We start from the raw sequence: 21,073 nt of genomic DNA on the forward strand, positions 1-21,073 counted from the left end.
TCGTACATCCCTAACAAAGTGTCAAAAAAAATTCAATTGAATTGAGGGAAACACAAAAGCCGGATCTGCAGCCTAAGAACACATGAAGTTCATCCTACTGTTATGGTTTCTTATCAGATTTTTGTGAGTAGAGCTAACAGTGTGGGTTGCTCCAAGTCAATACCTGGTCTTGAAGAAGGAGCGTTGATATGCCATGATGCTCCAGCGATGTGTCTCCATGGTAGCTAAGAACTCTAGCTGATGGTCAGAAGAGATGGCTCATGTGGATCTCCCCACCTCACTCCATCCATGGCGAGGAGGGCGAGGCATCTGTGTTTGAAGTGACCAACAGACTGCAGTTTGAGTGCAACTGAGAAAGACACAGACACAGAGAGAGATGAGTCCGGGCTCTGCAGGCATATTATGATGTCTCCCTAGAGATCTGATGTGAAAGCAGTGAGCTGTGGCTATCTGTCAGACTAGCTGGGCCTCCATCTATGGCCAACCTGTACATTTGTAAGTAAATGCAAACATTCTAAAATGCCAACAAATCTCCAGTGACCTCCTTCCAAAGTTAAGGAAACCTGGGTAAGTGCTGCACCCTTAGGACTTCTCACTACTCCGAAATGTCTTTCTTCGCTGTCCCTTTTTCCTTTTTGTATCTTGTGAGCAGGGACTGTCTTGTTTTACTGATTTATCTAAGCTGCCCTGGGAGCTTTTTAGGCTGAAGAGTGAAGCAAAAAATGCTTTGAATAAATAAATGAATTAAATGGAAGTAGAGTGAACATAATGTTATTTGTGTTTCCAAGCAGTGGAGGCTCTGATGTCAGTGGACAGTGAATCCGCTCCTGGTTTCAGTCAGAATTCTAACTGGTTCAGCACCTTGGATAGTTCCTTTAGAGTTCTGGCTGGTTGTGACTGAAACCCGGAGCAGATTCACCACCCCACTGACCTTAGAGCCACCAGCCTCCAAGTGGCTTATTTACTGCTGGGGGTGAGGGGAGAGACCCATGATACTCCTTGGAAGACATTCTAAGGTGCCTTTGAATTTCTGACTTAGGAAACAGATGTTCAAACACATGCTGCCGGACCTACTCCCCACCGAATATACATGAATAGCTGCTGTAGAACATATGTCACTCCAGTTTCAACATTAACGGAAAACTGAAGATGTGTACTTGTAAGAGCTTAATACTCCATCAGCTACAACATCACTGTTATGTTTTATACATGATTAAAGATATCTTACCTAATATAACAGCCTCCTCCCCACCAGGTGTCCTCCAGATGTTTTGGACTACAGCTCCCAGCATTCCTGAACATGGGCCATGCTGGCTGGGGCTGATGGAACTTGCAGTCCAAAAATATGAAGGGCTCCTGGTTGGGGAAGGCTGAGGTATAGTGTAGCATGGTGGCTGCAATCCTGCAATGAGAGTAACCCTACTGAACTCAGTGGGGCTTTCTTCTAAGTAAACAACATATGTAACATCAAGCTACATTAGTGTGAGATGTAAGACAGGAAGTTTCTTTGTCAAATACCTTAGCCATGATTTCACTATCTCTTAGGGCTTTTCTACATGAGGCATTTATCATGCACTCGTCATTCTCTACTCACAGTTGTTTATGGGTACGTTGGACAACGCCGTCACCCTCTGGTTTCAGTTCTGTGTCTAACGAGCACTTTCAGCAAGTTTTTTTTTCCAAACATGGAAAATGCGACATTTAATTGTGAAAGCGAAAGAAAACATGATTTCTTCTTGTGTATTCATGCTACTTTGCTATACCACAGTGCCACCTAGAGGTTATGTGGCAGAAAAGTAGGAAAAGGCTCTTGATGTAGTGCTCGGATCTCAATTCTGCAATAAAACTGAAAGTTGATATAGTGAATTAACACCTGATTAACACACTCAGGTAGAAAAGCTGCATGCTTCATATTTGCAAGGTGAGGTTGATTTCAGAGTTCTTTCAAAGACTGCCGAGATAGATAATATATGTGCAGCATTTGAACACTCAGAAATGTGATATATGAAGTGAGGATGGTAATGGTAACACTTCACCTCTGTGGTTCTATGCTCCATGGTTCCCACGTGTTTTGGTCACCACAAAAATACACTATCATCCATAACATGTTTTCTTTTACTACTAACAATATGGCCATCCTTATATCAGATGTTGGACAAGGTATGCAGTGAGGGTGTGCATACTACAAACCCACCCTCACCTTCACTTGGCTGGGATGCTGCACATCTCTATAACCTTACAGAGATATTCAGCTGTCTACAGTGAATGTGGGAGGGGGGCAGGCTCTGGCTCAGACCTATGCCCATTCAGTGTAGGGGTGTACGAAACCCCGCTTACCTGGCTCCGCCGGGTTCCACAGGTGGGGGGAAGTGATCCTTTCCTCCCCCCGGAATCCTCAATGGGGGGGAGGTGATCTGTTCCTCCCCCCCGGAATCCTACCTTGCTGGCTCCGCTCCGCGGCCAGGCCACGGAGCCGCCGGCCAGGCCAACCCGCAGCGGGGCCTCCAGCCACTGCCGGGCTGGTGCAGATGCAAATGTGTAGGAGATGCCATTTGCATCCCTATGCCGGCCCGTGATAGGCTACGTAAATATTTACGTAGCCTATCACACACAAAAAACACCAGCGAAAGCAAATAGCGGTGGCTACAGCAGCCGCCATTTGCGTTCCCTTTTTTTCCCGCCGTGATAGGCTACGTAAATATTTATGTAGCCTCTCACGGCAAAACAGAAGGGCACAAATGGTGGCCACTACACCATTTGCGCCCCTCTGTTTTGCCATGAGAGGCTACGTAAATATTTACATAGCCTATCACGGCGGGGGGAAAAGGGAACGCAAATGGCGGCCGCCGTAGCCACCATCATTTGCGTTCCCTTAGTTTTGCTGTGATAGGCTACGCAAATGGCGTCCCTGCGTTAGCCGTGATGGGCTACGTATTTACGTAGCCCTTCACAGCTATATGGACGAAGCAAATGGTGGCTGCGGATGCCATTCGCTATGCAGCACGGACGGCAGCAGGTAGGTGCTCCATTCTGGGCCCATTTCGTGGGATGGGGGGTCGGGGGGGCTTCGTTCAACCATGGATTTTGGGGGGCCAAATGCACTGGCATTCGGCCTCACCGAGATCCATGGCGGAATTCTCCGCCATGCCTAATTCAGTGAACTGTCTGCACAGGCCCTACATGTGTACAAATTACATGCGTAGGCTTGTCCATGCAAACAGCATGGTGTCCAACTCTAAGCTGCAAGGTAGCAAAAAACAGGGTCCCATTCATGAGAACAGAGCCCACAAATGTTTTGTTTCAGTATGCATACATGGAGGATTCTAGGCAGACAGTACAATGAATGCTCACATGCTGGCAGCAAAGTCTGCCACCGCTCTCCGCCTACACACGTTCACTGTGCAGAGTTTGCGTAGTGCTCGTTTGCTCTTTGTAGAAAGAGAGAGAGATCTGTTGAGACTGCTACAGGATCCCTGATTGGGTAAGCTGATATTCTCTATGATATTCTCTATGAATGCCTGAATAGGCTACACTGTATCATGTACCTTCATACTACACTCCCCAAACTACTTACACCAGACTTTGAGACTGCCTCTGCTGCCGTAAAACATCCTTCTTCATGAACATAGTAAGATCAAGGCTGGAACTGCTCCAACACCTTTTTTGGACTGAGTTTTGTGGTTAAGGTTAAGATAGCATTTCAGACTGGTGGCCACGAGAGTTAGGGCCTTCTCAGGAGCGGCCCCCCCACTCTTTTCCAATTGACCTCCCTCAGTCCCCATCATTACAGGTCTTCAAGCAAGCCCTAAAGACTTACCTTTTTCACTTTGGCCTATAACTGAGCTAGTTTATTGTATGCCCTTGTGTAGATGGTAGTAGCTGGCTTTGTTAAGTTTAAATATTGTATTCTTCTTTCATTGTTGTTTTATAGTCTTTATGATTTTAATTTATATGCTGCTTTGGGAGGGCTTCCGAAAGGTAGCCTATAAATCTTTTAAATAAATAAATATGACTCATATTATTTTGGAAACCAAGGGGGGAGTTATTATGTGAATGTTTTGCCATCCAGAGTTTGAATTTCTGGTTCTTGCTTCTAAATTGGCATGGCATCAGACAGGATACGAATGCAACTGCAAATAAATGCATACCTCAATATCACAGAAGTCAATAGAAGAAATGAAGGACTTTGGGGTAAGGGTTGCCAGCTAACAGATTTCCTTGAAGAAATGTATGTGTAGTACCACCATAGCAATATTTAGATACTATCACAGTGGCTCACATGAAGCATTTCCTCTATAACACTTTATAAATTATATATTTCTGATAACATATCTAAATTCAGATATTCGATCTTACAAAGCCGGCTTGAAAGCTGCTATCAAAAACAAAACAGATCCAAGAACAGAATGATCTTTTGCCTGCATGAGCAACTTACTTACAACACAATCCTATGCGTGTCTACTCAAAAGTAAGCCCCACTGGAATTTACTCCCAGGTAAACTGGTATAGGATTGCAGCCTTAGGCTGTAATTCTATACACCCTTACCCAGGAGTAATTCCCACTGAACTCAGTGGAACCTACTTCTGAGTAAGCAGCCATAGGATTGTGCTGTTAATCATTTTTCCCAAGTGATGATAAAATTGTTGTTGTTGTTCCTGTTCATTTTTTGCATTTCTGTTATTCAAATGTACTCCCTACATTGACTAGAATCTACATTCATAAGAATTGCCTTGCTGGATTAGCCATCCAACCATCTGAGGTCCTAAGGTCCATCTAGTCCTGCAGTCTGTTTATGACAGCAACCAGCCAGCTGCCTCGTACAAGGAGGGCACAAAGTCCATAGCTTTTCTCTGTTGTTCATCCCCAGCAGCTGGTATTCTAAGGTATGCTGCCTCTGAAAATGGCGGTTCTCTCTGATAGCCAGTATATTACACTAGTCAGCGGGGACCAGCCCCACTGACATCGCAGCCACCAACCTCCACTGATACTAGTGCAGCCTTTCCCAGCCTGACGCCCTCCGGATCTGCTGGACCACAACTCCCATAATTCCCAGGCAGCATGACCAATGCATGTCAGGTTAGGCCTGGAGAGACCAAGGTTCAAAGCCCCACAACGTGCCCCAAAATACTCTTCACACCTCAAGAGAAATGTCCAATTTAAAATGCAGTTGTTCATTTGGGTCAGTTCCTGCTTCCAGACCAACATAAAATATATCCAGATCCGAAACCAATATGCGTATATAAGTCTTTTTAAAATATCTCGTCATGGTTATATACTAGTCCACTGAAGAAGGCCTACGGTCGAAATGCATTTGGTTATTTCTGGTACTGAATGATATTGTACAGCTTGATTTTACTCTCTTCTGTTGCGTAATGACTGTTTGTTTGCAGCCTGTATAGATAGAGCAATGTTATCGGACTTTCTGGATATTGTTTATCTTCATCAGTTTCATAGAATCATAGAATAGTAGGGTTGGAAGGGGCCTACAAGGCCATCGAGTCCAACCCCCTGCTCAATGCAGGAATCCAAGTCAGAGCATCCCTGACAGATGGCTGTCCAGCCTCGTCTTGAAGGCCTCCAGTGTGGGAGAGCCCACCACCTCCCTAGATCATTGGTTCCATTGTCATTTTGCTCTAACAGTCAGGAAGTTTCTCCTGATGTTGAGCCAGAATCTGGCCTCCTGTAACTTCAGCCCATTATTCCGTGTCCTGCACTCTGGGATGATCGAGAAGAGATCCTGGCCTTCCTCTCTGTGACAACCTTTCAAGTACTTGAAGAGTGCTATCATATCTCCCCTCAGTCTTCTCTTCTCAAGGCTAAACATGCCCAGGTCTTTCAGTCTCTCCTCATAGGGCTTTGTTTCCAGTCCCCTGATCATCTTCGTTGCCCTCCTCTGAACCCTCTCCAGCTTGTCTGCATCCTTCTTAAAGTGTGGTGCCCAGAACTGGACACAGTACTCCAGATGAGGCCTAACCAGTGCTGAGTAGAGGGGAACTAGTACTTCCCAGGTAGAGTGGCCAGGTGACCAGCCAGATGGGCGATTAAGAAATTTAATAAATAAATAAATAAAATTCCCAGGATTTGGAAGCTATGCTTCTATTAATGCAGCCTAAAATAGCATTTGCCTTGTTTGCAGCCACATCACATTGTTGGCTCATATTTAGCTTGTGATCCCCAACAATTCCAAGATCCTTCTCGCTTGTAGTGTTGTTGAGCCATGTATCCCCCATCTTGTAACTGTGCATTTGGTTTCTTTTTCCTAGGTGCAGAACTTGGCATTTATCCGTATTAAAGTTCATTCTGTTATTTCTGCCCAGCACTCCAGTCTATCAAGATCACTTTGAATTTTGTTTCTGTCTTCCAAAGTATTAGCAATCCTGCCCAGTTTTGTGTCATCTGCAAATCTGATCAGCATTCCCTGCACCTCCTCATCCAAGTTATTAATAAAAATGTTGAAGAGCACTGGGCCCAGGACTGAGCCCTGCGGTACTCCCGCTGTTACCTTATTGGTTTATTGCTTCTCAGTTGCCTGCTTCCTACTGCCATTTTATTTCATGAAGAGGAGGAGGTAGGTACAAGATACTTCGCAGAAAAGTTGTGGGCATTTAAAGCACATATAAGCCTTTGATTGTGTGGATCACAACAAACTGTGGCAAATTCTTAAAGAGATGGGAGTACCAGACCACCTGACCTGTCTCCTGAGAAACCTGTATGAGGGTCAAGAAGCAACAATAAGAACCGGACATGGAACAACCGATTGGTTCAAAATTGGGAAAGGAGTACGACAATGATGTATATTGTCGCCCTGCTTATTTAACTTATATGCAGAGTACATCCTGAGAAATGCCGAGTTGGATGAATCACAGGTCGGAATTAAGATTGCCAGGAAAATTATCAACAACCTCAGATACGCAGACGATACCACCCTAATGGCAGAAAGCGAAGAGGATCTAAAGAATCTCTTGTTGAGAGTGAAAGAAGAGTGTGCAAAAGCTGGTTTGAAACTCAACATTAAAAAAACGAAGATCATGGCATCTGGCCCCATCACTTCCTGGCATATAGAAGGGGAAGAAATGGAAGCAGTGACAGATTTTACTTTCTTGGGCTCCAAGATCACCGCAGACGGTGACTGTAGCCATGAAATTAAAAGACGCTTGCTCCTTGGGAGGAAAGCTCTGGCAAACCTAGACAGCATAGTAAGAAGCAGAGACATCACCTTGCCGTCAAAGGTTCATATAATCAAAGCTATGGTTTTCCAAGTAGCAATGTATCGCTGTGAGAGCTGGACTATAAGGAAGGCTGAGCGCCGAAGAATCGATGCTTTTGAACTGTGGTGCTGGAGAAGACTCTTACGAGTGCCCTGGACTGCAAGGAGGACAAATCAGTCAGTCCTAAAAGAAATCAACCCTGAGTGCTCATTGGAAGGACAGATACTGAAGCTGAAGCTCAAATATTTTGGCCACCTAATGCGAAGAGAAAAGTCACTGGAAAAGTCACTGATGCTGGGAAAGATTGAAGGCAGAAGGAGAAGGGGACGGCAGAGGATGAGATGGCTAGATAGCATCACGGATGCAATGAATATGGACTTGAGCACACTCTGGGAGAGAGCACAGGACAGGAAGGCCTGGCGTGCTATGGTCCATGGGGTCACGAAGAGTCGGACACGACTTAACGACTGAACAACAACAAAGAACAACAAAAGCACATACACACCCCACCCCCCCAAAGCATTGCTTAGATTACACACACGCACACGCACACACACTATTCGCCACAAATAGTTGAGTTGCTGAAACTTTATCATCCCCCCTGCCCACATGTTGAGTAGAAACTTCAGAGGCTGAAGGGGGAGGGGGAAGCGAAATATTAGGCACATCGGACAGTCCTCGCGAAGCGCCCAGAGCCGAGAAGCTCCTTCACAGGGGAGCTTGGCGACGCCTCAGGAACGACGTCGCTCTCTCGCGGGAAGCCCAGCAGCAGAGCGCGCCGGACTCCGCCGGAGGCGCGAACGCGTCTCTCGCGTGCGCTCTGCGGTCTGTCTGGAAATCTGGGCGCTTCGTTCGGCCGAGGAGCGGCGCGCCGTCCGCGCTCTGCCTGCCTTGCAGCTTGGGACGGGGAATAACGCACGAGTTGACAAATCAGTTCACACACTTGTGGAGTAAGAAGGGAAAACTTTCCAAATGATCAACTTGGGATCTCCAAAATAACGGGTCTCGCTGTCCCCCCCTCCCGCCCCCGTGCCCTCATGTCTGTCTGTCTGTCTCTCACTCTCGCTCTCCTGCAAGTTCTGGAGAAGCAGGACGGCACGTTTCCTGCCCCGAAAGCAGGCGATCAGAAGATCCACTGAAACTCCACAAAGTCCCCCGCGGGCGGCGGATCGATCCCTTTCCGTCTCCACGGCCCTAGGCGCCCCAAGCCGGAGCCGCCCGCTCCAGGCGAAAGAGACCCGCGGGTATCCATCGGCAGCGATCGCAGCGGAGGCGCTCGGGGCGGGGGCGGGGATGCGGGCTGGGTGACGGCTTGGGAGGGGGGAGGGGGCGGGGGAAGAAGAGGAGATGGCCAGAAGGGGTCTCCCCGCAGGGAGGGGCGGGTGGAGGGAGCTAGACGGAAAACAAGCCGTGCGGCCACCAGCGTCCCTGGCTATAAATCCAGGGGTGAAGGAGACGGAGCCAAGCCAGAAGGCAGCCCGTTGCGCGCCCAAGGGACTGGCTGGGCTGGGCTGAGCTGGAAGGGGCCGCCGCCGCCGCCGCCGCCCCCTAGGACCAGGAGCAGCAGCGGCGCGCCCGCGGAGGCGGGGAGCGTGGCTTACCCCGGGGCCAGGGGGCTCTTCCACTAGTCGATGCCGCTGCCGCCCAGCCCCGCGGAGAGAGGAGAGGGGCGCCCTGCCAGCGTCCGCGATTGCACGGCCGCCGCCAGCTCCTGCCCCCGCGAGCCGCGCGCAGGCTGCCTCGGAAGTTTCGCCTCTGCGCTTGTAAGTTCCCCGCGCCTTCCTCTCCGCCGCGGCCCCAACTCTGACAGTAACGCCGACGTCGCCGAGACACTGGCTGTTCTCTCCCCCGCCCCCACCTCCCCCTGTGGTTACCTCTGTGGGGTCAGGTAACATTGAACTGTTTGGGTAATAAATAATAATAATAATAAAAATATTGCAGCAGACTAAAACGGCCACCCCTCTAGAATTATCATCATCCTTGGGGTCAAGTTCTGTTTTCCCCCTCCTCTCTCTTCACCCTTGCTCGAGAGAGCTGAACGTTTCTGCTCGACTCCAGCGACTTGCTTTCTCTAGGGCAGGGGTGAGGAACCTGTCCCCCCACTCCTGCCGCCCCAGATTGGAGTTGCTGGACTTCCGTTCCCATCAGTCCCAGCCAGCATGGTCAATGTTCATGGATGATTGGAATTGTAGCCCAACAACATCTGGAAAGCTACAGGTTCCTGTGGAAATATATAGGACTGGGGTGGATTGGAATGGAGAGCTGCCGAACTTGACTTACTCCGTTTGGAATGTATATCTTGCATTTCTATGGTTTTCATATGTGTGTGAATGTGTTTGAAAATAGGTGCAATCCAGCCAAAGTTGAGCCCTCTTTTTTCTGTAATACCTAACTCTCTCCATCAAAGTCAATTAAATTTAAAGATACTTAAATGTTGCAAGGATCGTGCAGTAATATATTCTTGTTGCTGATTTATTAAATGCTATTATCACTTGCAGCTCTCTCATATACTCATAGTTAGATCCATAAACATGTTTCACCAAAAAGAGAAAGAGATTTTTAAAAATTATTCCAAATTTTTTTCCAAATGCTTAGAGTTTTTCCAAATGCGTAGAATTGGCATGCTCTATTTGTGCAATGTTCAAAGTAGGATCTCATTAATCATTGCCAACAAAGCAACAGTTTAACAAACAGACCCCACAATGAAGACAGCTCTGCCTATCCAAGGCCACCTCCTTGAAATGATGCCACAGATTTATCTTTATGCAAAAGACAGAGCGCATGTGTGCTCATGGCCATATCATGTGAATCCTCTCATATTTCTTGTCAACAGGTCCAAGGCATCACTTAACAGCATTAGTGACAGACCCATTGCAAGTGGCAAACTTTCCAACTCAGTACAACAGCTAATATAACCACCCAGAGAGCTTTGGCTATGGGGCAGTATAGAAATGTAAATAATAATAATAATAACAGGTCAAATTCTCAACCCTAATTTTGACTTGAAAAATCAGTAAAAGGGAATGGATGATATAAACTGTCCTGTTTTCACAACATCCAAAATAATTTCCCTGCTGGGTTATATTTAGGCTAAATTGTCTTCCTGAATTGCTAGATTTTATCTCACATACTCAATAATGCTTAGAGATGCTGGTTTCAGAGGGCTTAAGTTCACTTAACAGTTGCGTTGGGATGCTTAAATTCCATTGACATTAATTAAACTTGCAGCCACATATTCTGGTTAGAAAGGGATCCCCCCACATTCTTTCATTTTGGGTTCCCCTATATCTTCCTCTGGGAATCATCAAGGATTGGCATAACTAAAAATAGGGAAGGGGGCTGTCGGCTAACAGGGATCTGGATACACTTTTCATCTGAAACACTTCATGTCCACTTTGCTTATTCATACACTTGGGGTTGTAATATCAAAGTTGATGTTGGGAAGGAATTTATTCCCGACCTAGAAGAATTAGATGTCTTCCTTTGAAGCCTGTACCTTGTCTCACTTGTTTGAGTCACACAATTTTGTTTGTTCCCCAGACACTTTACTGCTGTGCATATACTCTCTGGCTGTGGTCTGCAGAAGTTGGTTTATGTTGGTAGGATAAAGGCAGATGTGTGAACTGGACTACCTTGCAGCTTAGAGTTGGACACAGTGGTCTTTGGAGACCTTCTAACTGGTGAATCTTAAATTTTGACACAAATTCAAATGCACAAGTAGATTGATAGCTAATATGTATCCTTAGAAAGTAAAATCTCAGAGTGCAGTAAGAAAAAGCTGGGTCTTACATTAATCTTGTGACATGGTCACTGCTTCAGCATGATCATGTTCCACCATGTTGCCCTGGTGATATCTGAGAGCACTTGGGAGAGAAAGATTATACGACAGCTCCACATTTCATACATTACCAGTGCAGTGTAAGGTCTGACCATGCAGAAGTAGCAATGACACTGCAAAAGTAACATATGGATTAGCTTAAGTCATTGTGATACTACTGTGAAGCTTAACATCGAGATCAGTAGTGTAGTAGTGAAGTTTGAAGTGCAGGCAGCCCACTTCAAAGTTTCCCACTAGACCACTGATCCTGAGACCCCCATCACCACAGCTCCAAGGAGAATCCAAAGTGCAGGGGGCTGTGTTGATCCATCCCTCTCTCTCTCTCTCTCTCTCTCTCTCTCTATATATATATATATATATATATATATAGACACACACACACCCCAAGAGTAGCAGTACATAGCATAATAACAAATTTATTAGGATCAGCTGACAGTCATAGAATATTGGGCTGGCAAGGAGTAGTTAGCATGTTGGACTTTGCCGGGACAGACCTGAGATTGCATGATAAATGGAAAGAGAGGGACGCAGCCTGTCCCCCATACAGCACAAGACCACTCACTCAAGAGAGCTTCGCTATTGGGCGGTATAGAAATGAAATAAATAAATAAAAAATTCAGGAGTTACTTTTTTCCCAGGACTAGGGAGAAACATTTTACGCCAAAGTCAACAGATGAGTTCTAGCAGTTTTCATATCCACTAATGTGTCTTATTTGCCCATTCAAGACCAAGCCACTCCCTACCCCAGAATGGTGTTACAACAGGGATTGTTCACAAGAATACATTGTTGCTGGGGGGAAATCTAGCTAATGTAAGGATCACTTAACTCAGAGGGAACAGGGAATTCTGAGGGAGGTGGCAGAGGATATGATCTGCCTGTGCTAATCAAAAAGTCCATTGATCAGGATGTGAGCATACTTTTGGCCAGGAGTTTGGCAGGTGGAATAAACACCTGTTTGTTTGTGTTACGTTCAAATAAACACACATAGAAGATCAACTGGTATTCCTTTTATGCCCCTGCTCTTCATCCGAAATTAATATTGTTGCACCAGCCCAGTTGGCAGCAGAACATGTCTCATGACCTTTTGAACATAATTGTGGGGATCCGCAGACGCTGACATTTAAAAAGAAAGAAAAAAGGGAATGCCTGCAAAACAAGCATAGAGATCATTTCAGAATTCTGGAAGACTGAGATGATGATAACTTGCTAAATTTGTGAAGTGGCTTGTCTGTGTGTGGACATCTCAGGAGTCTAAAAGGAGGAGGATACCAGGGGGTAGGAGAGGTGAATGATAGAGACCCGTTACACTTGCAGAAAATGTAGAACGCTCCCCTCCCCCCCACACACACACAAAAACCCATCAAGCAAGAACTAGGTGTCAGGTGAGGAGATCTCTCTGGCAGCAGAAGGCCACAAACAGGCGCCAGGCCTCAGCCCACAAGATGTGGGAGAATTGTACTGGCCAAGTGGGAAGCAAGCACAGCCGATAGAAGAAGCAACCCAATTCCCCTCTCCCACTGCAGCTGGTTTGGAGGCAAATGGAGGAGGATTACTTCTGCCACCTTCTAAGCCATCACAGGGCAGAGGTGTCTTTGGCATAATAGTACAGTATCCTTGAGCCCATCTCTGCAACACTTGCTTTGTGGACAATGCCTTTTGGTGCATTATCTCTGTACTCATTCTCCCCTTCCTCCCTCCCTCCCTCCCTCCCAAATAGTGGCTTTAAGGACAACATTCTTTGGTTCCTTTCCTTTCTCTCCCCAGTGGTTACTCTGGGGCAAAGGGCGGCCTGAGCCTTCCCTTTATCTGTACGGACTTCAGGAAGGAATTACTACCAGAAGAAGGGTTCTGTGCAACTTAGAAGCTTGCTCGTGTCCTGGTGCATAGCACGATCCTAAGCAGGTTTACTGAGAAGTAAATTGCATGGCATCCTTTGGGGCTTGCTCTCTAGTAAATGTGCACAGGATTTCAGCCTTAGTCGCATCACAATTCTGGATCAGTTATTCAGAAAGAGGACATCTGCAGAAATGGATTTGACAGATCCACCCATCCCTAACTAAGAAAGCTGACTGGTCTTTGGCACCAATATGGAAACAACATTCCTTAACTATACCAGGTTAGACTCCCATTTCATATATTAGACTTGTATATTCTATTTTACTTGCTGTCCTCCTTGCGTATGTTGCTAATCAGAACTTTGATGGGATAATTGCTCCTAAGCACTCCAATAAAATATTTTCATGAATTGTTCTGGTATGATGTTCTAACAAGAACCAACCCTGCATTAGCATTGTATTAGCTCATCTTTACAAAGTTTGAATGATATCCTAATCTATTACCTCCTACAGCGCCAAGACCATTATGTATGTCCTGAGCTACATTCCTGAAAGGGAGGGAGTCTTTTCAGATTGTTGGGGATTTGAATAAGTAATTGGCCTATTTTTCTTTCCACATTAAGAATAGGGATGGGCGAGAAATTTGCTCTGTCGAGTTTTGTGTTTATTTGGGGGTGGTTGTAATAGAGATACCCAAGCCATACCTTCAAGAACCAAATCTGGAAACAGATGCAATTTGTGTTTGAAAATCCATTCATTGCCGAGCTTGCAATGTATGCCATGAAAGAGAAAAAATGTGTTTGACAACATGAACACATTTGAAAACTGTGCAAAAAACTGTACATTTCTAAACTGTGCACAAACTTTCTTTAGTCAATGGAGGAATGCATCCATTAATGAGCCCACTAATACATCCATTAGTGCATTCACGAATGCATTCATTTGAAAAATGCAATCTGCACGGATTTGGAGGCAGAAAAAAAAGGAAGTTTACAGAAATGGACTTGACAGATCCACCCATCCCTAATTAAGAAAGCTGATTGGTTGAAAATGAGGTGACATCTGATAATGCATACTGTAAAGGTCACGCAACTAACAGTGTCACTTGTTTTGGAAGAGTGCCCTGCGTTCTATACCTGCTATTGCCAAAAACCTGTTGGTTTTGTAGAAATGGTGACAGCCCCAAGGGTTAGAACCCATAGCAATGAAAAAGTTTCAGACATGTTTTCTATATTGTCTGGTTAAAATGTCACTACTTTTTCTATTGTTTTCATATAAATGGCTTATAATAAAAGACAAGAGGGATGATTCATTGTAGGGATGTCAGTTGCTAGGAAATCAGGCCCCTTTGGGGCCCGAAGGATTCCTGTGGCACCCCAGACTCAGCTTGTTTTTGATAGCTGAGCTGGGAGTTTGTTCCTGAAATCCTGGAACTTTGGGGGGCAGTTTTGTGTGTGTGCGCACGCGCATGTGTGCACGCACATGTGTAAAAAGCAATTTGCACAAATTGCAGTTGCGAGTTGTGCAAATTATGCAAATTGCAGTTGTCATTTGTGCAAATTATGTAAATTACAGCTGCAATTTGTGCACATTATGAACATTACTGCCACAATTTGTGCAACTGAGGAAATTACAGCTGAAATTTGCATAGTTTGCACAAATTGCAGCTGCAAATTTGCACAAATTACTTTACACCATTTTTTTTTAATGGAAATTTGCAAGCTGGCCTAACTCGATGCAGATTGAGTCAGGCCAGCTCGTGGGAAAGTGAGCCAAAGTCCGGGGGGCTGAGCTGGCTAAAGCTCAGTGAGTTTCACACACACACACACACCCTGTAGCTTCTGACATCCCTACTTCATTGACATACTTGAATGAATACATTCACCATGCTTGCCATGATGAATGTGATACAACCTGCTAGAAACTGCACTGAGTGGCCAGCCCAGTTTCGAAGCTTCGAAGCTTCGAAGATCAGCAGGATCATCCAAGCAGCTGTGCAGTGATTTCTGCCACCTGACCAGCTCCAAAGTTGGGAGGAAAGCTGGGCATTGTTTGGGAACCGTGTGGAAAAGATGCAAGAAGAGCCTTAGTCATGCTAGCAACCTATCCTCTCAAAACACAGTGACTTTTCCTGCTTTGGGTCAGGAAAGGTAGGTGGCGGTAGCATTGGACACAGCTGCCCAGAATGCAGACCATGTGTCTTTGGGCAGCTGCACCCAACGGTGCATGTGGCTACCCTGCCTTGTCCAGCCTTTCGTTTTATGAATGGAAGGAAGTGTCAGGAGTTGCTGCTCAAAGGTGCTGTGTGCAACTTTGAGAAGTGTGCCACCCAACCGAGCCTACTCAGGAATGACCGGAAGGGAGGTGAGCACTGGACACTACTTCTGAAGGTCCATGGAGGAAGGACCAGATATGTGGGAGTGTTGGACACACCCAACAGTGCATGCTTCCCCTTGCTGGCCTGACCCTCCTTCAGAAGGGAGGAAATAACTCCTAAAGATAGGGACCATAACTCCTAAATATAGGGACCATAACTCCTAAAGATAGGGACCATAACTGGGTATATGATAGCAACCCTTGAACTTAGTTTAACTTCTCACTCCTTTTTAAGGGATGAACTGAATGCAGAAGTCAGTTAAAAAAAGGAAAAGAATTCCGAGTAAGCTCCAAGTCCCTTGACTCAGCATTCTTTTACCCCAGGATAATAGATCAGGTTAATAGCAAGCTTGTTAGTGTTAACTCTAGTATGAAAGCTGACAGAGTGCAGAAGTGCACCAGCCTGTAAATTTGGTTAGTTGGTTTATGTTTTTGGAAGACATATATATTCCTGGTCTTCAGAGTTATCACTGTCATGGGGGCTTGCAGAAATATAAACAAGACAATAAAACCAATAATTCAAAGACAATTAAAACCACAAAGCAATAAAAGTGTAGTGTCAGGATGAGGATTAGAACCAACTATAGTAGAGAAGGAAGAAAATAAGTTTGGGGCTTCAGCATTCCATGAGATGCATGAGTTTAAAGTTTTGGTGGAAGGTCAAATATCAGCTGGACACTGAGAGAGACATTTGAAGATGATATTTAGCAATGGTCACCATGTTCAGTCTAATATATCACCCTCTTCTTCTTTTTTGAGCTGGAGTGATCTCCAATCAATATCAGAAGTTAAGAACTTGATTGCTTGTTTCAGCAGTGGTAAAGCACCTGGGAAGGATAGGCACAGGTCAGACTTTCTGAGGAGAGCAGTCCATATGTGGGCACCACAATGGAAAAGATCCTTTCTCGGTTGCCACCTGCCCAACCCGCAAAGGCAGGTGGGCCTGGAGCAGGGCTTCAGTAGATGATCTTAACCAGGCCTGGCACCACCATGAGGAATATACAGGAAGCTGGAGGAACCGAAGCACTCTGGGAGGGTCCGCCTTTGATGTCTAGGCTGGCCACGTACGCATCACCAAAAAAGAGGACAAAAGACAGCACCAATTTGCATAACATTTGCATATGAAATGTATGCATAGGGGCATATTAGGAAATGAAAATGATAATTTCAATAGAAATACAATACATCTCATCATAGCAGGAAAGACTGACCAGGTGTGCCTGCTCAGTCGGCTGTCCAGGTGCTAACTGTGGATGGGCAACTTCAAGGCCCCTGCTGCTCTCCCTTCTCATGGTTCGTTGACTTTAAACCAGATTTGGGCTGGCACCTCTTCAAACAGAGGACACCCTTGAATAGAGGACTGCCCTCTGCCAGCTCTGCAAGATAAAGGACAGTCCTCTGTAAATTAGGACACCTGCCCACCCAGTGGGTCCATCCCCTCTTAATATATGGGCAGGGACATCATCTCTAAGGTAGCCTGGGATTCTCCAATGCAACAAGTGCTATCACTGGCTGGTGCATAGGCAGAGCTGACTCCAGGTTTGAGTGGCCAATCCTATGCAAGTGATCCCCATTCAGCTTATCTGGTGACACCAGCAGGAATGCTCAATCAGCATCAGACTGCTGGGAGCCATCATTTAAATTTCCCACAATGCGCTTTATGTAGCATCACTCCAGGTCACTGTGGTAAATTAAAATGGTGGCGTCCAGACCCAGCCACCCAGCACCAATTGGAGCAGTTGAAACACAGTTAAAGGGAGACCTAAGCAGGCATCAGCAGTTGGCCTTGGCAGATGCTGCAGTCCTGAAGGCTGTCCAAGAATGCCATGCGCTGACCTGTTCTGCGCATGGGAACAGAAGCATCTTTGTTTATACTGTTCAGAAAGCATGGTTGGTTCCATCCCTGAGCCCCGACTGACTGGGCTAAAGGGAGAATGGTACACATGTTGCGTTATCCTGCAATTCTAGGAAGAATGCCTGCTCCTTGTTCTGGAAGCTGATGGAGAAAACATGTATGCATCTTTTTCAGTAAGAGTAAAGTGCACCTCCAATTCTCATCCAGAAGAGTGGGGGATTTGCCCTACATATAAAAAATGTGGGAAACGTAATTAACCACCAAGGCACAGAAATATGAGGGAGGGAAGGAGGTCCATATATGGGATTCCTCCAGTTCTATAAATCATAGTAGGGAAGACTGTGACCGAGGTCAGATCGACACCTTGTGTCATATTGGTACGATCCCATCATGGTGATGCTATATCCCTCTTGCGCATTTATAACTTGTAGTGCACACAATGACAGCTGTTCTTGTATTTTTGGACAATGAGGAATAAAAAGCAGGAAATAACACTAGAAAAGTGGTATATGGGATATGTAGGGCTTCATCACGCGGAGCTTTTATCCTGCTATTGAGATTGCTTCTTCACGGAAGGTTGCAGGCTCTCTACATGATGCCGTGACCCTGCTGTGACCCTCCTGCACTAAATTCCCTTTGTTCCATTTTTAAATAGATCTATGAAATTACCCCATTGTGTTCTGCTTCAGTTTCCTCTGTGAAAAGAGTAAAAGCAGCAATAAGAGGAGCGAGATCAATGAAAGATAATGGAAGACTCTTATACGGGGAGAAGGAGGGGGGAGGAAGTGCATGTAAAGGGAGTCAGTGCATTTAAAATGGAAGCAGAAAGCCCTATTTTAAATGTAGGATTTTAGGCTGGTGTAGAAATGCCCATAATGTGTCCCAACAGTTATCTGGACACTTCAATATGAAGCACTAGTGTAGATCTAGCCTGGTGATTTGTGTGCCTGCTCAGTCTGTGCTCCAGGTGCTAACTACGGATGGGTAATTCCAATTCTTACCGTTCCTTGCCTTTAAAGCAGACTGGGGATGAATGAATCTGCCATTTTTGCTTTCCGCTGGATTCAGATTGTTTAAATCTCAAGTTCTTACTGTCCTGAATATTAAGAAATTTGCAAATTTTGGTAAATGTTCATCAAAAATGAATGGAGACAAAACTATCACCTATCTGTACCAGCCAAATTCAAAAGGTACAGCTAATCCCAGCATGGAGAGAAGCATGTTCTGCCTGCCTGCCATATAGCTGTCTAAAAACGTGGAGTCTGTTTGAATAAAGAAATGGCAACCCTAATTCAGCACTAACATGGTTGAATACACAGGGATTCAAATGGAGACTTTTATGAGTTAAGCACTCAAAGCCCTGTGTCTGGACAGACAAATCTGTCAGTTTCAGCTTCTCCCACATTCAGTTTTTTAAAATCCCAAGTCCTTTCTGTCTTGAATATTGAGAAATTTGCAAATTTTGGTGAATTCTTATCAAAATGAACTGAAACAAAATTATGCCATCCTTAAACCAGACTTGAACTGGACAGATCTCCAAACAGAGGACAAAACCATCTACTTTTTCTCTACTTCTGTTTCTACCTACCAAGGAATATGTGTGGTTCACCTATGGATGGAACAATTTTGAGTAAACAGCTGGATTTTATATTTTCCAAAATGGGGGAATCAACCATTGTTTGTTTCTTTGTTCTTCCTGGCAATGCCTGGGAGGGTCCTAGGTATAAGTTGACACCATCTCAGTACCTGGTAGAGCATAATTTGAATGTCTGCAGCCTCCTCCCACTTTCCATCTTAAGACTGTAACCAAATGCAGAGTCCATGGATTTAACATCAGCCTTTTTTGTCCTTCCCCACTTTTTCTGTTGTTGCTTTGTTTACTATCTTGAGTCTTGACTGATTAAGAATTCTGAAGAACTTGAAAGTGCATACAGTTTTTTGTGACCTTGGCCTAATAAAGGTAGTACAATAATATGGATTTGAGCATTTTTATTTTGAAATCTTTTTTACCAACATGGACAAAAAAAAATGCCTTTTTGTCACCCTGTTCATGACACACTTCTACAATTCAGCAGATCTAACTGGAAAGTTATTTTAAACCTACATACATTCCCCATTCATTAGTAAAAATTAGTGTGTAATTTGTGGCTGATCATTTGTTAGACTCATTATTTTCCATCTTCATTTGTAATTTGCCTTTAGTCATTCCCTATCTCAATATTTAAGGAACTACTGTTTTGTCATCTATGCCACTGGGATTGCGAAATGATAAATGGCAAAAGGCTTAATTTTCGATGACAAAGTATGAATTAAGTAAATTAGTCAAAATAAATTGAAGTTGTTTAGGGTTCATGACATAACAGCATTAAACATTCCATATTAATGCAAGGTAATGAATGCTGTAATAATTTGATTTGACAAAGTAGTCGCTGTATTGATTTGCTGCAGCCAAAAAAACCAAAGAATGTTATGGAACCAAAGACTATGGGCCAAACCTCACGTAACATTAGAGATCTCATAATCGGTTCTCTTGCAGCACAATATATGTCTACTCAGATGAAAGTTCCTTTGCATCCAGTGGGCCTTACTCTCAGGCAAGTAGGTAGAGGATTGCAGCCTGCAAGGGTTGTCTTTTACTCAGATGTGGCTGAGGGGAGAGTGCTACCAAATTTCTTGGATAAAAGCCAGGGAAAGGCTTAATTGTTCCCTTCCCACACTGTTTTTTCAGTTTAATCAGCTCTCCAAGGCATCTGTTAGCCCTAGATATGGAACAGATACAGTGCCTGTATTTTTTTATTTATTTGTTGTTCAGTCGTTCAGTTGTATCCGACTCTTCGTGACCCCATGGACAATGTTATTTAAAGTTATATGTTACCCTACAGCTTAATAAACTGTTTTTCCTCCATGGAGCTAGCATAGGGCAGGGGATGACAACTTGAGGGAGCAAGTTTGATTGGAAAAACAGCATGGGGGCTGGGGAGAGATTAAATTCTTCCCAATAATATCTCTTACCCATGGTGCCCATGCAGTTTGACAGCCTCCTTAAACTACATTTGCATAAAGGGAAGGGGAGTCAAGAGAGCAGTGGTGCAACTGGGGCTGTAGCTTGGGGCCAACATCCAGGGCCCTTCAGCCCAGGGGAGTGGGGGAAAGTGACTACCCAGAGAGCAACAGGTGAGGAGGACTGATGCTGCTCATCCCAGCATCCTTTCCTTCTCCATATTTTAAAAACATTTTATAGTCAGCGATAGCCAGCTAGACATTTATATGGTTACAGATCCTCATGTATAGAGTGGCCAGGTGACCAGCCAGATGGGCGATTAAGAAATTTAATAAATGAATGAATGAATGAATGAATGAATGAATACATTTTAAAATATATTCTTCCAAAAATGGTGCTTATTCCCAAGTAAATGTGTTTCACATAAGGGAAGCAGAAGCAAACTCCATTATATTCCTGTAGTCATGATGGTCCTCTGATTTAAGTGAGTTTAAAATGCAGAACTGCACATGCTCAAAGTATTTCTTTTTAATCAGGGTCGGCAAACAGGTTGTACATGTGTGTGTGGGGGGGGGGGTTCGTTGCTCTACTATAATCAGGAATACAGAAGCAGCTGTAAAGGGTATTATCCAATGTTAGTCCTACTTAGAATAGACCCAGGAAAATGAATGGCACAAGTTAGTCATGACTAACTTAAGATCCATTTATTTCAATTGGTCTACTCTAGGTAGGACTAACACTGGATACTACCCAAAGCATGGGATGGTGGCATAAAAGAAGAGAACAGAGCTATTTGTTGAGTGCTTCACAACTAAAATGATACACACGGCAAATAAAGGGGGAAGGGGCATAATTTTAAGTCCAGGGACTAAAATTACTGAGCTGCATCACTGCAAGACAGCCAGTTGTCAACCTCCTGTAGCACACATGGTTTAGCCCTAACCGATTTATTGTTATT

The 21,073-nt window shown here is 44.8% G+C and overlaps 1 protein-coding gene and 1 long non-coding RNA gene across 3 annotated transcripts in view; one reads left to right on the top strand and one right to left on the bottom strand.

Annotated features, from left to right (window-relative positions):
- LOC146351405 (uncharacterized) overlaps nt 1-9,043 on the bottom strand; it is an 87,897-nt gene extending 78,854 nt beyond the window's left edge. The window contains exons 1-2 of the long non-coding RNA XR_014789602.1: nt 8,811-9,043; nt 164-349 (exon numbers count right to left, since the gene is read on the bottom strand). This is a non-coding gene — a long non-coding RNA (uncharacterized LOC146351405). The remainder of the gene's footprint in view (nt 1-163; nt 350-8,810) is intronic.
- AGTR1 (angiotensin II receptor type 1) overlaps nt 8,583-21,073 on the top strand; it is a 65,336-nt gene continuing 52,845 nt past the window's right edge. Inside the window, exons 1-2 of one of the 2 annotated variants that reach the window (XR_014789601.1) lie at nt 8,583-8,972; nt 16,019-19,081. The gene's annotated coding sequence lies outside the window, so the exon portion shown is untranslated. Of the gene's footprint in view, nt 8,973-16,018; nt 19,082-21,073 lie in introns of those variants that run through there. The other variant, XM_084847259.1, reaches the window with a different exon arrangement.

This window comes from Heloderma suspectum, chromosome 3, assembly GCF_057233095.1.
Source record: "Heloderma suspectum isolate Gila_16-S chromosome 3, 16-S_ref, whole genome shotgun sequence".
In the NCBI taxonomy this organism is placed as follows: domain Eukaryota; kingdom Metazoa; phylum Chordata; class Lepidosauria; order Squamata; family Helodermatidae; genus Heloderma; species Heloderma suspectum.